This window comes from Diabrotica virgifera, chromosome 1 (assembly GCF_917563875.1).
Source record: "Diabrotica virgifera virgifera chromosome 1, PGI_DIABVI_V3a".
Lineage (NCBI taxonomy): Eukaryota > Metazoa > Arthropoda > Insecta > Coleoptera > Chrysomelidae > Diabrotica > Diabrotica virgifera.
In genome coordinates, this window is record NC_065443.1 from 123463792 (window position 1) to 123476956 (window position 13165).

Sequence of the window (13165 nt, forward strand, 5' to 3'; positions counted from 1 at the left end):
AAAAAAAAATCTGTTTTATGACAGCAGTAGGAATGTATTTTGAATTAAATAAATTACATACATTCTTTTTTGTTCCAATTAATTTAATTAAAATACTTTTTCTTGGACATTTCCTTTGAAACAGACCTATATAAATAATGTTTATATTACTGAATAGAGAATTGAATAACCTTTTAAATGAGCTAGCACACGACCCTATTCTCTATTTAAAAATAAGGGATGGAGTAGAAGGGAGGGGGGTTGATAAATGACAAATATATATTCCGTAAAATTGTGTCGTCCTTAGATCAAAAATCGACCTGTTTCGTTATTTCCTTAAAATCTAATCTACACTTTGTATGTATAGTCATTCCATCTCTGTTCCTTTTATTTTACGTCAGATATATTTTTATGAATCCTTTAAATATCTTCTAGAAGACATAATATCCTTCAATAAAGCCTCCTGCCTTACTTTGACTGCCAATGTCCTCCATTTTCGATAACTTTAAAATTGGTTCACTGAATTATTGATTTCATATTAAAATACGTCACAAAGATTGTTCATGTAGACGTCATGTCTTAAAATAGAATAGACAATAAAAGTACCCTATAAACGCGGCTTTAAACGTCAATTTTAAGATTCAAGACACCCACGTCAAAATAAAATTTATATTTTGCAAATAAAATTGCTTCATTCGTATTAAATCGCATTTCTCTGAGAAAATTTGTGACCCAGAAAGAAATCTTTCTCTGGATTGTGCCTCCGCGTTATTTTCCGCTTAATATTAATTAACGTTTTATGTCCCCTTCTCGGTGCCTTATAATTTATTAATTGTACATTTAATGAAAAAGAATGGCTGGAATATAACATGGTATTTGTTTTCAAAAAGTTCTTTTGTTCTGTACTAAGTCGCACAGGCACTAAATATAAAAATCTGAAAATTTTTCTGTTACTCGAGTTATTTATGGTTATAATTAGTTTTCAGTTTTAATCCCCTGGACTAGCGGATATACCCGAAGAATTGTTTCAAGTATCTAATTAGCCTTCTTTGGTCCATCTTTCGACATATGCCTCCCCAATCTTTTCAATTCTTCTCTGTCTGTCGCTACATTTATCCACCTAGAGCCCACGTGCTTCTTGACATAATCTGCCCATCTAATTTGTGGCCTTCCTCTGCTTCGTTTATATTCCCACGGTCTCCAATTTATGAGAATTTTGTTCCATCGGTCTTCTTTTTGTCTTATGGTGTGGCCGGAAAATCTCCATTTCAATTTTGCAACTTCTTGTCTAACATCCCTAACTTTGGTTTTCTCTCTGACTCTCTCCACTCGTTTCTCTCCTTTAAGATGTTGTGGATATCTTTTATTTTTAAGGATGTATAGACAAGGCGGAAACGGCGGGTTCGTTGGGAAAAATATTCCCATGAGATATTTTTGCATAATCACATTCGTGAGACATCCCAGAATAAGGTTCAAGAAGTCGCCCACGTGAAAAGTGGGCCAATTTTTTTTAACAATTTTTTTTTTCAAATTGCAAAAATCAATGTTTTTGGCCCGGACTATTTTTTTAGGTTTTTTTGGACCATTCTGGACAAAAAAGCTCTCTTATAATTTTTCTCTGAGTTGATCTTTTTCGAGTTATAAGCAATTTAAAATTTGAAAAACGCGAAAATGGCTTTTTTAAGACTTAATAACTCTGTTAAAAATTATTATTATGAAAGTCAGAAAGTGACTAAATCAAAGTTTAAAGTCACCGCTACATGATCCTGTGTCATTAATTTACTACTAAGCTGTTATTTTTAATTACTAAAAAAGAGCGGTTAGGTCATATTGACGCCGCTGTAAATGTGAGTGCGAGTAAGATGCACAATTGGACTGCTGGAATGGCTTCTCTCTCGCACTCAGAATTTACAGCGGCCTCCCACGTGCATGGCGCTTATTATTGTTACTTAAAAATAACAGCTTAGTAAAAAAATAATGACAAAAATTTCTTCAGGATCTTGTAGGGGGGGCTTTAAACTTTGATTTAGTCATATATTCACTTTTACAATAACAACTTTTAACCGAGTTATTAAGCCTTGAAAATCGCCATTTTTCGTTTTTTTCAATTTTAAATGGCTTATAAGTCGAAAACGATCAACTTTAGAGAAAAATTATAAGAGACCTTTTTTGTCCACAATGGTCCAAAAAATTAAAGAAAAAATTATTCGGGCCAAAAATATTGATTCTTGCAATTTCATTAAAAAAAATTGTTAAACAAAAATTGGCCCACTTTTCACGTGGGCGACTTCTTGAACCTTATTCTGGGATATCTCACGAATGTGATTATGCAAAAAAATCTCATGGGAATATTTTTCCCTTCGAACCCGCCGTTTTCGCCTTGTCTAGTAGCTTAGTTTGCCAAATGCCGCCCATGCCAGTCTAACTCGTATTTTGATCTCTGCTGTTTGGTTTTCCTTGTTAAGTTTTATAATTTGACCCAGATATATACAGGGTGTTTCATTGGGAAAGTAACATACGTTAACTGTAGAAAGAGGACACTTAGACGGTCTCAAAAATACCATACTTAATGGGTCTTACTCCATTAATAACAAAGATACTGGGTGTTTTATCTATTTTGCCATTTTCTTAATTGGTTCATAATTTTTTAACCACACTGTATATGTATTTTATATTTTATGATTTAAGGTGTACAATAAATTAATTTATTTACAATTGTAAAAAATCCAGGTACGGATTAAAAAATATTGGAAAAATGTTCCGACCCCAAAACAACCCCCTGTACATTAAATTTGTTTAAAATTGATTTTTCAGTTGAAAAGAGGATAAAAAACTAAATTCAGTGGTATACTTTGAATTTTCGGCAAAATGATTTTTCTGGTGAAATTTTGAATTTGAATTCTGAAATTAAGTGATTTGCGAGAGCTCTAAGTAGAAAAAAATTGAAATACAACTTACAACTTGTCAAACACACTGTATATTGATTTTATATTTAACATTCGAATATTCTTTTAGGTGACCAGTCAATTAATTTATTTACAATTATAAAAAATCCAGGTCCGGATTAAAAAATATTGTGTAAATGTTCCGACCCAAAAAAACACCTTGTATATTAAATTTTTTTTAAGATGGATTTTGCATTTGAAAAGAGGATGAAAAACAAAATTAGTGGTACACTTTGAATTTTCGGCAAAATGATTTTTCTGGTAAAATTTTGAATTTGAATTCTGAAATTAAGTCAATTGCGAAAGCTCTAAGTAGAAAAAATTAAAATGCGACTTAATTTTAATTAATACCATTATTTAATCTAAATTGGTAAAATGTTAATATTTTAGTGTTTTTTATTATGTGTGAAAAATAGTTTTTGACGAATATGCATCTTTAAATAATGAATAAATAATAAAGGGTCAATAAAGAATACATCACTTTAATCAACAAAATAGCTAAAAATTATAACAAAACAGCGAAAATTTGCAGCATAATAACTATTCAAAACTAAACTACTTATTCAAAATTACCACCATCAAAAAATATTTTTTTTATACGTAGGTACGGTAAATTTTTGTAGTTAGATACCTAGTGTCATGTTGTTCTGAAGCTATTTTCTTGTGGCATTTTTACAATTTGAACTATTTATAATGGGAAATAAGCCACAATATTGTTAAAAAATGATTTTTATTAACGTTTCGACGCCCAAATCGGGTGCCGTTGTCACAATACAAAATACTATTAACATAAACAAAAATGTTGTTGCTTAGTAAAAAAATTCTTCTAATAATTTATTTAGTTATTTTTATTTTATTTATTAAAAGTCGTCCCAGGAACGCAACCCATAAATATTGGCAATATCATTTTACAGTCTTCTACTTTAAAATGTATCATATTATGTATCTGAATTGCCGATATAAATGAGTCAAATTAAATAAATTATTAGAAGAATTTTTTTACTAAGCAACAATATTTTTGTTTATGTTAATAGTATTTTGTATTTTGACAACGGCACCCGATTTGGGCGTCGAAACGTTAATAAAAAATCATTTTTTAACAACATTGTGGCTTATTTCCCATTATAAATAGTTAAAACTAATGTCATGTGTACTGTGTGTGTTGAGTAAGTGTCTTGTTACTTTGCAAAGGCAACGTCATTCTCTTTGCAAAGAGACGCTAAAATTGTATCCGAACGTCTGCGGTCCCTCCGGTGAATACCGATCTCACAAGGACAGAAACTATTTTCATTTATTAATTTATAATAAACGAAACATTTCTGACCCTGGTGAGATTCGAACTCACGACCATTCGGACCTTTCGATCCAAAGGTAGACGCTCTTACCACTGAGCCACAGAGGGGGTCATCAAAAATTGTTATGTGTGCAAATGTTAATATTTTACCAATTTAGATTAAATAATGGTACTAATTAAAATTAAGTCATATTTTAATTTAGTTTACTTTGAGCTTCGCAATTCACATAATTTCAGAATTCAAATTCAAAATTTTATCAGAAAAATCATTTTGCCGAAAATTCAAAGTATACCACTAATTTTGTTTTTCATCCTCGTTTCAAATACAAAATCCATTTTAAAAAAATTTAATATACAAGGTGTTTTTTTGGGTCGGAAAATTTACACAATATTTTTTAATCCGGACCTGGATTTTTATAATTATAAATAAATTAATTGACTGGTCACCTAAAAGAATATTCGCGTATTAAAAATAAACTCAACATACAGTGTGGTTGACAAGTTGTAAGCTGTATTTCAATTTTTTTCTACTTAGAGCTCTCGCATTTCACTTAATTTCAGAATTCAAATTCAAAATTTCACCAGAAAAATCATTTTGCCGAAAATTCAAAGTATACCACTAAATTTAGTTTTTTATCCTCTTTTCAACTGAAAAATCCATTTTAAAAAAATTTAATGTACAGGGTGTTGTTTTGGGGTCGGAAAATTTTTCCAATATTTTTTAATCCGGACCTGGATTTTTTACAATTGTAAATAAATTAATTTATTGTACGCCTTAAATGATATTTGCGTGCTAAATATAAAACAAATATACAGTGTGGTTAAAAAGTTATGAACCAATTAAGAAAATGGCAAAATAGATAAAACACCCAGCATATTTTTTATTAATGGAGTAAGACCCATTAAGTATGGTATTTTTGAGATTGCCTAAGTGTCCTCTTTCTACAGTTAACGTATGTTACTTTCCCAATGAAACACCCTGTATAATCGTGAACTTGTTCTATTTCATCTTGTCCGATCCTCAATGTCATGTCGTCATCTGTATTTGTTATAATTTTGGTCTTGCTGTAATTCATATTAAGGCCTATCTTTCTGGCTTTTGTCCAGAGATATGTAAAGAAAATAGATCTGGCTAGGGATATGCCACTCAATGCATCGGGGTGTAACGCCGATATCAAGTACGGTGGTCTAGCTATCTTTGTCTGTCGTGCGAGTGAGAGCGTATCTACCAAGAGGTGGGAGTAATGGAACGACAGTTACACACAGGCGGCAACCATCATATGCTAGAAAGAGAAAGCTAAGCGCCGGTAGAGAGAGATAGATAGACCACCGACTCGAACTGTTCCGCGTTACGCTATTTTTCCGAGTTGGCCAAATCTATGTGTATAAGATCTTTGCTTCTGTCTCCAGTTCTTTCTTCATCATTTCAAACTTTCATCTTGAAATGTTTCAAGTATGGAACGAACAAATTATAAGAACATCTTCGGCAACTATTTCAAGAACGCATAAACACAAGAGAAATCCCTATTAAATGAAAAACATCATATCTTAGAACTATACATAAAAAAGGTGATAAAAACAATAATTGTGAAAATTACCTACGAATAGCTGTACCAGAAATAGTCTGGGCTGATTATCGGAGAATAGGCCATTTTTGGGAAAAGTTATTTACCAGCAATTTTATTGCTGGAATCGAATCTTATGATTGTATATATTAATAATATAGGTATGCAAAGTCCGCAGATAGTGTGCTACTTTTTTATAAACAAAATGGCGCCCAAAAATCGTGTTTTTTTTTCAATTTGTGCTCTATAGCTCCAAAGATTTTAACTTTACACCAAAAACACCCAAATAAAAATTCACCGCAATTAAATTCTGCATAGAGACGTGTTTTTCCCGATTCACTTCGACAAAAACTTTCACCGTAAAAAGCGGGTTTTTCCAACAAAATCTTTAATTTTCAACTAAACTTTTAGATAAGTAATTGTTAATCAATAATTAAATAACTTGGTAATATAAAAGTCCTTTTGTAGAGGTTATAATTCCAGAAGCCGATGGAAATTGAATGAACAGTTTAGCAACAATTGAATTGTTAATTAAAAATTTACGGTCGCCATAATAACGACAATAATTATGATGCATAAGAATAATTATGATTTTTTCATGAAAATACACTATACCTACTATCTAATGTACTTTACAGAATTGAAATTGGACTATTTAAGAGGCCTCAGGATTATTTTAAAATTTTAAGGAATTTTTTGGCTTATAAACAAATAGAATATCTCAGGAAATATTAAACTAAATTAAATTTTACAAACAGTACTCGAAAAACAGTGGCAGGACGCTTCATTTAAAAGAAAAAACGTTTAATTATGATAAGTAGTTCATGAGATACAACCGCTCAAAATTGACCTGAATTTACGGCAAAGACATAAAAAGTAGTATCATAATTTTTAAACCATCACCTTTTTATTTTTGTCCTCATTCTCCACACCAATTTTCATATCCTTAAAATACTCATAACACATATTATTATAATAAAAACTATTGATAATACGTGTGAAAATTGCCAAAAATAGCAAAATTCCAATCAAAAATTAAGTTGGAGAAAATGTAACCCTCAAAGTTCAAAATCGGTATACGTTAAAAAAATGCATTTTCTCGGCTTCCCATGGAGCAATTTCCTTCATTCTTTTTTGTTCTCAAGTAACTCGAGAAGAGCCATCGAACTAACGCATTATTAAATGTCAAACTTGCTTTTGTTTTGTTATAATAAATTAATTTATTTATAAGAACAGAAAACTACATATTTTTTCCAGTTGTAGGCTTTTTTTAGATAAACTTGCTACAAGTGTACCTTTTAAAGTTAAAAACATAATTATTCTCATTTGAAAGCTGTATAATTATTTAAACAATTTTTATTTAAACAAATTAAAATTTTGTGTTATAATAATATATGTTATGAGTATTTTAAAGATATAAAAATTGGTGTGAACAAAGAGGACAAAAATAAAAGTTGATGGTTTGAAAATTATAATCCTATTGTTTATATCTTTACCGTAAATTCCGGTCAACTTTGACCTGTTGTATCTCAGGAACCACTTGTCATAATTAAATGTTTCTTCTTTTAAAAGAAGCATCCTTCTCCTATTTTTCGAATACCGTTTTCATAATTTAATTTAGTTTAATATATCCCGAGATATTTTATTTGTTTATAAGCCAAAAAATTGTTTATAATTTTAGAATATTCCTGAGGCCGCCTAAATAGTCCAATTTCAATTCTGTAAAGTACATTAGATAGATATAGTGTCTTTTTATGAAAAAATCATAGTTATTATTATGCATCATAATTATTGTCGTTATTATAGTGACCGTAAATTTTTAATTAACAATTCAATTGTTGCTAATCTGTTCACTCAATTTCCATCGGCTTAAGTAATTATAATATTTACGAAAAAGGCTTTTACATTACCAAGTTATTTAATTATTGATTAACAATTACTTATCTAAAATTTTAGTTGAATATTAAAGATTTTGTTGGAAAAACCCGCTTTTTCCGGGGAAAGTTTTTGTCGAAGTGAATCGGGAAAAACACGTCTCTATGAAGAATTTAGTTGCGGTGAATTTTTATTTGGTGTTTTTGGTGTAAAGTTAAAATCTTTGGAGTTATAGAGCAAAAATTGAAAAAAAAACACGATTTTTGGGCGCCATTTTGTTTATAAAAAAAGTAGCACACTATTTGCGGACTTTGCATACCTATATTATTAATACATACAATAATAAGATTCAATTCCAGCAATAAAATTGCTTAGCTGGTAAATAACTTTTCCTTGTATTTTGCCAATTAGCCCAGAGTAAAATGTATATGTGCGCGAATTCATGAAAAGTCTTGGTCCTGAGCGCAGCTGTAACGTTATACGTGCTCTGATTGGGTAATTACAATGACCTGTCAATAATTGTTCATTATGTCGGTTAGGGGCAAACAGATGTTGTGTATATTAGTTTTTATTGTTGTGAGGACAGAAACAAAAGCAAGTTTATAATTGTAACTTTCTAAATAGTTTTTCAAAAGCAACAGGTATATAATTGTAAATGTTTCAGTATTGTAATAAAAAATTATATGGGTACCTATTTGAAAAATGTAAAATGTACCTACCTAGTAGGTAATGCTTTGATTTAGATAACTTGATTACTAACTAAATTTCTACCCATCTTCATCTAATATATTGTTTTCTTACTCTATGTTTTGTTGTATTTTAATACTTTAATGCCACAAAAATCAAACTAATTTGATTAAATTCAGAGCTGTCAGAGTTTAAAACGTTCTGTTAGTCTATTTTCTCGCATGACGGGAATGTGTAAGTGGATACATTCTAAGGTGCCCTAATTTCAATCCTAAACACCCTAATATACGAGTGTACGATCCCCAGTGTAAATTTTTATTTTTTTTTAAATTTTTTTTCTCAGAAAATACGTATTCAGTTAAAATTTTTGCCAATAATTATTATTCAGAAATAATTTTTTTGTGACGTTTTTCAATGTGTTTGTGTGTGTTTTATTCTTTAATTTTTTTAATTTTTGGTATTGTTTTAATTAAAAATTTTGGAAAGTAGTAGGTATTAAAATTAGTTTAATACTTAAATAAAATATAAATAAACTGTTTAAAGTACATTAATTTCGTTGAAATCATATAATAGAAGTATAACTTCTTACATGCTTACAAAGTACACACACATTCTTTTTTTGAAGTTATTCTTCTTTAGGTGAGATTGAGGATGAAATTTTAACATTCCCGGCGCATGCGCACAACGACAGTATGGTGTTAGTCGCTAAATCTTTTAAATTATGTAGCTCAACTAAGGTGTGTTTAAAAGAATATATTAGTGTTTTTTTATATATTTATTATAATTTTTGTGTCTTTGGGAGTACGGTAATAAATATTATTAAAATGTTTATCCAATTATCTATGTGTCACCGCGATTGTCATTATTATGACCAAGAAATAATCGTACGTAAGGGTAACCTCGATAGCTCGTCGATAGAGCATTCGCCTAGAGATCGGAAAGTCCAACGTTCAAATCCCGGACAATGCATATTTTTTTTGGTATGCTTTTAGTTCTTTCTAAAGTTAATTTAATATTTAAATACAATACAAAAAAACTGTTTAAAGTAGATATATTGATTTTGTTGAAATCATAATATAGAAGTATAACTTCTTACGTGCGTACAGAGTACACACACATTCTTTTTTTTTGAGAAGTTGATGCTGTATTCTATATTCTCGTGTGAGTCTATTTGCTAGCTTTATTCACCGGGAAAGAAATAAAATAGGAAATAAAAATGGAAATAAAATACTCGAGGTGACCAAGATTGGAGGTGACTAACCATAACCAAATTAGAGGAAAAATCAATTGGATCAGAATATTTGTGAAACAAACTGCAAGCGGCGCAAAAGTGCTAACTTTAAAACCAGCATCTGAACAGCCATACAGAAAGCAAGGAAAACCTATTGCAATATTTCTCCCTAGAACAATTACTCATGGTAGTCAGAATATTTGTGAAACGAACTAAAAGCGGAGCAAAAGTGATAACTTTAAAACCAGCATCTGAACAGTCATGCAGAAAGCAAGGGAAAACTCCTGCACTATTTCCCTCTGGAACAAGTAGTCATAGTGAAAATAAACTAAATGGTTTCCAGTGCAACGCACACATTTGATAGTCAGGAGTGCTAAAAATCAGCTATTCGTATGGTTATGTGTAATGTCTGTAGCCTGTACATGACAGAAAAGCTAGCTAGATCATGTTATCATTGAGGAAATGAAAAACACTTGAAATTGAGTTGGGGTAATACGTTAGAACCATCAACCGGTTTGTAATTAATCGCGCCCCAAAAACTCTCTTAATACAGATTAAGACCTCCCAAGATAGCACTAATATAATACAGTGCTATGTTCTCAACTCTGATTAGAATAAAAACGAATTAAAAAGTATTAAAAAAGAATGTGTGTGTACTTTGTACGCACGTAAGAAGTTATACTTCTATTATATGATTTCAATGAAATCAATATAACAGTTTATTTATATTTTATTTAAATATGAAACTAATTTTAATACTTACTACTTTCCAAAAATTTTTATTAAAACCATACGACAAATTAAAAAAAAATAAAAAATAAAACACACGCAAACACATTGAAAAATGAAACAAAAGAAATTATTTCTGAACAATTGTTGAGAAAATTTTAACTAAATACGTATTTTCTGAAAAAAAAATATAATAAATATACTTACAATCATAAAATGTATAAAAAGAATAAAAAAACATTTGCATTGGGAATTGAACCTGAGTCTATCAGGTTTAGATTCTTTTTAACTCACCCCACGCAGAATTTAACTACCGAGACATATGAATGAAGTGGAAAGATATACCTAGAAACTAAACGTTTTAAAAAATTTTTGACAGTTGCTTATTTTGTTTATTCTGTTTAATCAAATAAGTTTGATTCTTGTGAAATTAAAATACGACAATATATAGACTAAAAAAGCAATATATTAGATGGAGATTTTTGTTGGTAACCAAATTATGTAAATCAAAGCATTACCTACTAGCTAGGTAGGTACATTTTCCAAATAGGTATTTACCTAATTTGTAATTTATTATTAAAATACTGAAACACTTACAATAAGGTACGTACCTGTTGCTTTTAAAAACTATTTAAAAGTCACTACAATTATGAACTGCTTTTTGTCACTGTCCTCACAACAATAAAAACTAATATACACAATACTTTGTTTATCCAGAATCTCCATTTGAACAATTATTGACAGATGATTTTAACACCCAGTCAGATCCCTCATAACGTTTCGTACCATACTGTCGGTGTGCGAATACGCCCAGCAAAATAAAAATTTACCCTCGTGTCTAAAGAAGTATAACTTCAAAAACTAAAAGACCTCTTGACATACACTAGGAAAAATGGACCAATTGGTGTGTTACATGATTTTGCAATACTACATACAGGATGTCCCCGAAAATAGTGCGTTCCTTTAAGGTATGGATATAATACACAATTTAGAACAAGAAATCCTATAATATTTTTTTCTAAAGTTAACCGTTTCCAAGAAAAAATTACATTGTTCTCCATATAAGTGAATTTTTATTTTCATAAATTTGAATGACAAGGCAACGTAGCCTAGAAGAATTTGCTGTGACTGTGGAAATTTAACCTAATAACCCCTTGTTTATTTACTTTGAGGTGTGATTTTTAGGGCTGTTTTGACATCGTAAGTACCTACCTGCAAAATAATGGATATGGGTTTGGTTGATATTTACATTGTTTTACCTACCAGATGCAACTGACCTACAAACCTATACTTTTTTAATCTTTAGATTTTTGAGTTACGCCTTGTTGCCAGACTTCAATTTGCATATCAAAATGTATTTTCGTTTTTTGGTCAAAGGCATAAATTTAGAAAAAAATGTATAAAAAAAATGTTAAAAAAATGTAAGACTTTTTTGCGTTACATTGTGCCTTCTACCTATACCTTTAAGGAACGCACTATTTTCGGGGACACCTTGTATACACCGGATTTCCAAACCATTGTCACGCAGCTGAGGTGTGATTGTGTTTTAGCGCAGCTTCCCTTAGAAGCGAACACAGTGTAGTAACCTTTTTTTTTCTACGACCGTTTAATAACATGCTCATTATTAGCTATTTTTTCATAGATAATAGCACCCATTACTGTATCCGTGAGTAATATTTCATTACTCACGGGCTGAAGTTACTCGCGGGTCATTACTCACGGGCTGAAGTTTGGTTCAAGTACTGAATATCAGTTTTAATAAATGAAATTACTTAAACTTGTTTATTTTATACAATAATTATTGTAATTTATATCAATAATTAACTTCGAAAAATTTTTAACGGATTTTTAACTGTAACAATGGTTCAATATTTTTTTTACGTTTAAATTTTATCATTTGAACATTTAAGTTGAGGTTATTAAAAGGTAAATAATATAAACGTTTAGATGCCGTCCAATGTGACCGTGACGTATTAGTAATTTCTGCATCAAGTAGCTTATTGTCTTGCCGGTTTGTGTGTTGTCCCGTTGCTAGGCAACGACAATAAATAACGATAGCAAATAACGCCATTCTAAAAAATTATCAATTGTCATTGACGCGTCTGTATTCAGGTATTTTGCAATTTTCACGTTTAGTTTTACGTTTTGTTATCGTAATATTATTATTCTACTCAGAATAATATTATGGCAGAATTAAGTGGCGACGAATTTGAAACTTGCACGCCATCTGAAATTACCGAAGCTACAAATGAGGCAACATACAACTTAGTACCGGAGAAATCACGAGAAAAGTATGAAGCCGTTTTTCAGTCATTTATGGACTGGAAGCAGAGCCAAAATGCTAATGCATTTTCTGAAAACGTACTGCTAGTATATTTTCAACAACTTTCACAGAAATATAAATCCTCTTCCTTGTGGGCTCATTATTCTATGTTGAAAAGTACTCTCGCAATAAAAAATAATATTCATATAGAAAACTATCCGAGACTTAGAGCTTTTTTGAAAAGGAAATCAGAGGGATACCATGCAAAAAAGCAAAAATATTTACCTAAGAGGAAATTCAAAAATTTTTAAATGAAGCACCGGATGAACATCATCTAGCAACTAAGGTAAATTTTTATCTTATGTGTTGGATTTTGTCAAGAGCTATGACCTTGAAAATTTCACATAGACTTGTGTACTAAATTGGCATGATTCATAGCTCTTGACAAAATCCAATACCTTAATAATATAACTAAATATTTTGATTCTAAAATATACTAAAATACTTTCAAAGAGTTCTAAGTAAGAAAAGAGATATTTAGTTATATTCTTTGTGACATTTTCAAGGTCAAAGCTCTTGTCAAAACCTATTAACTTT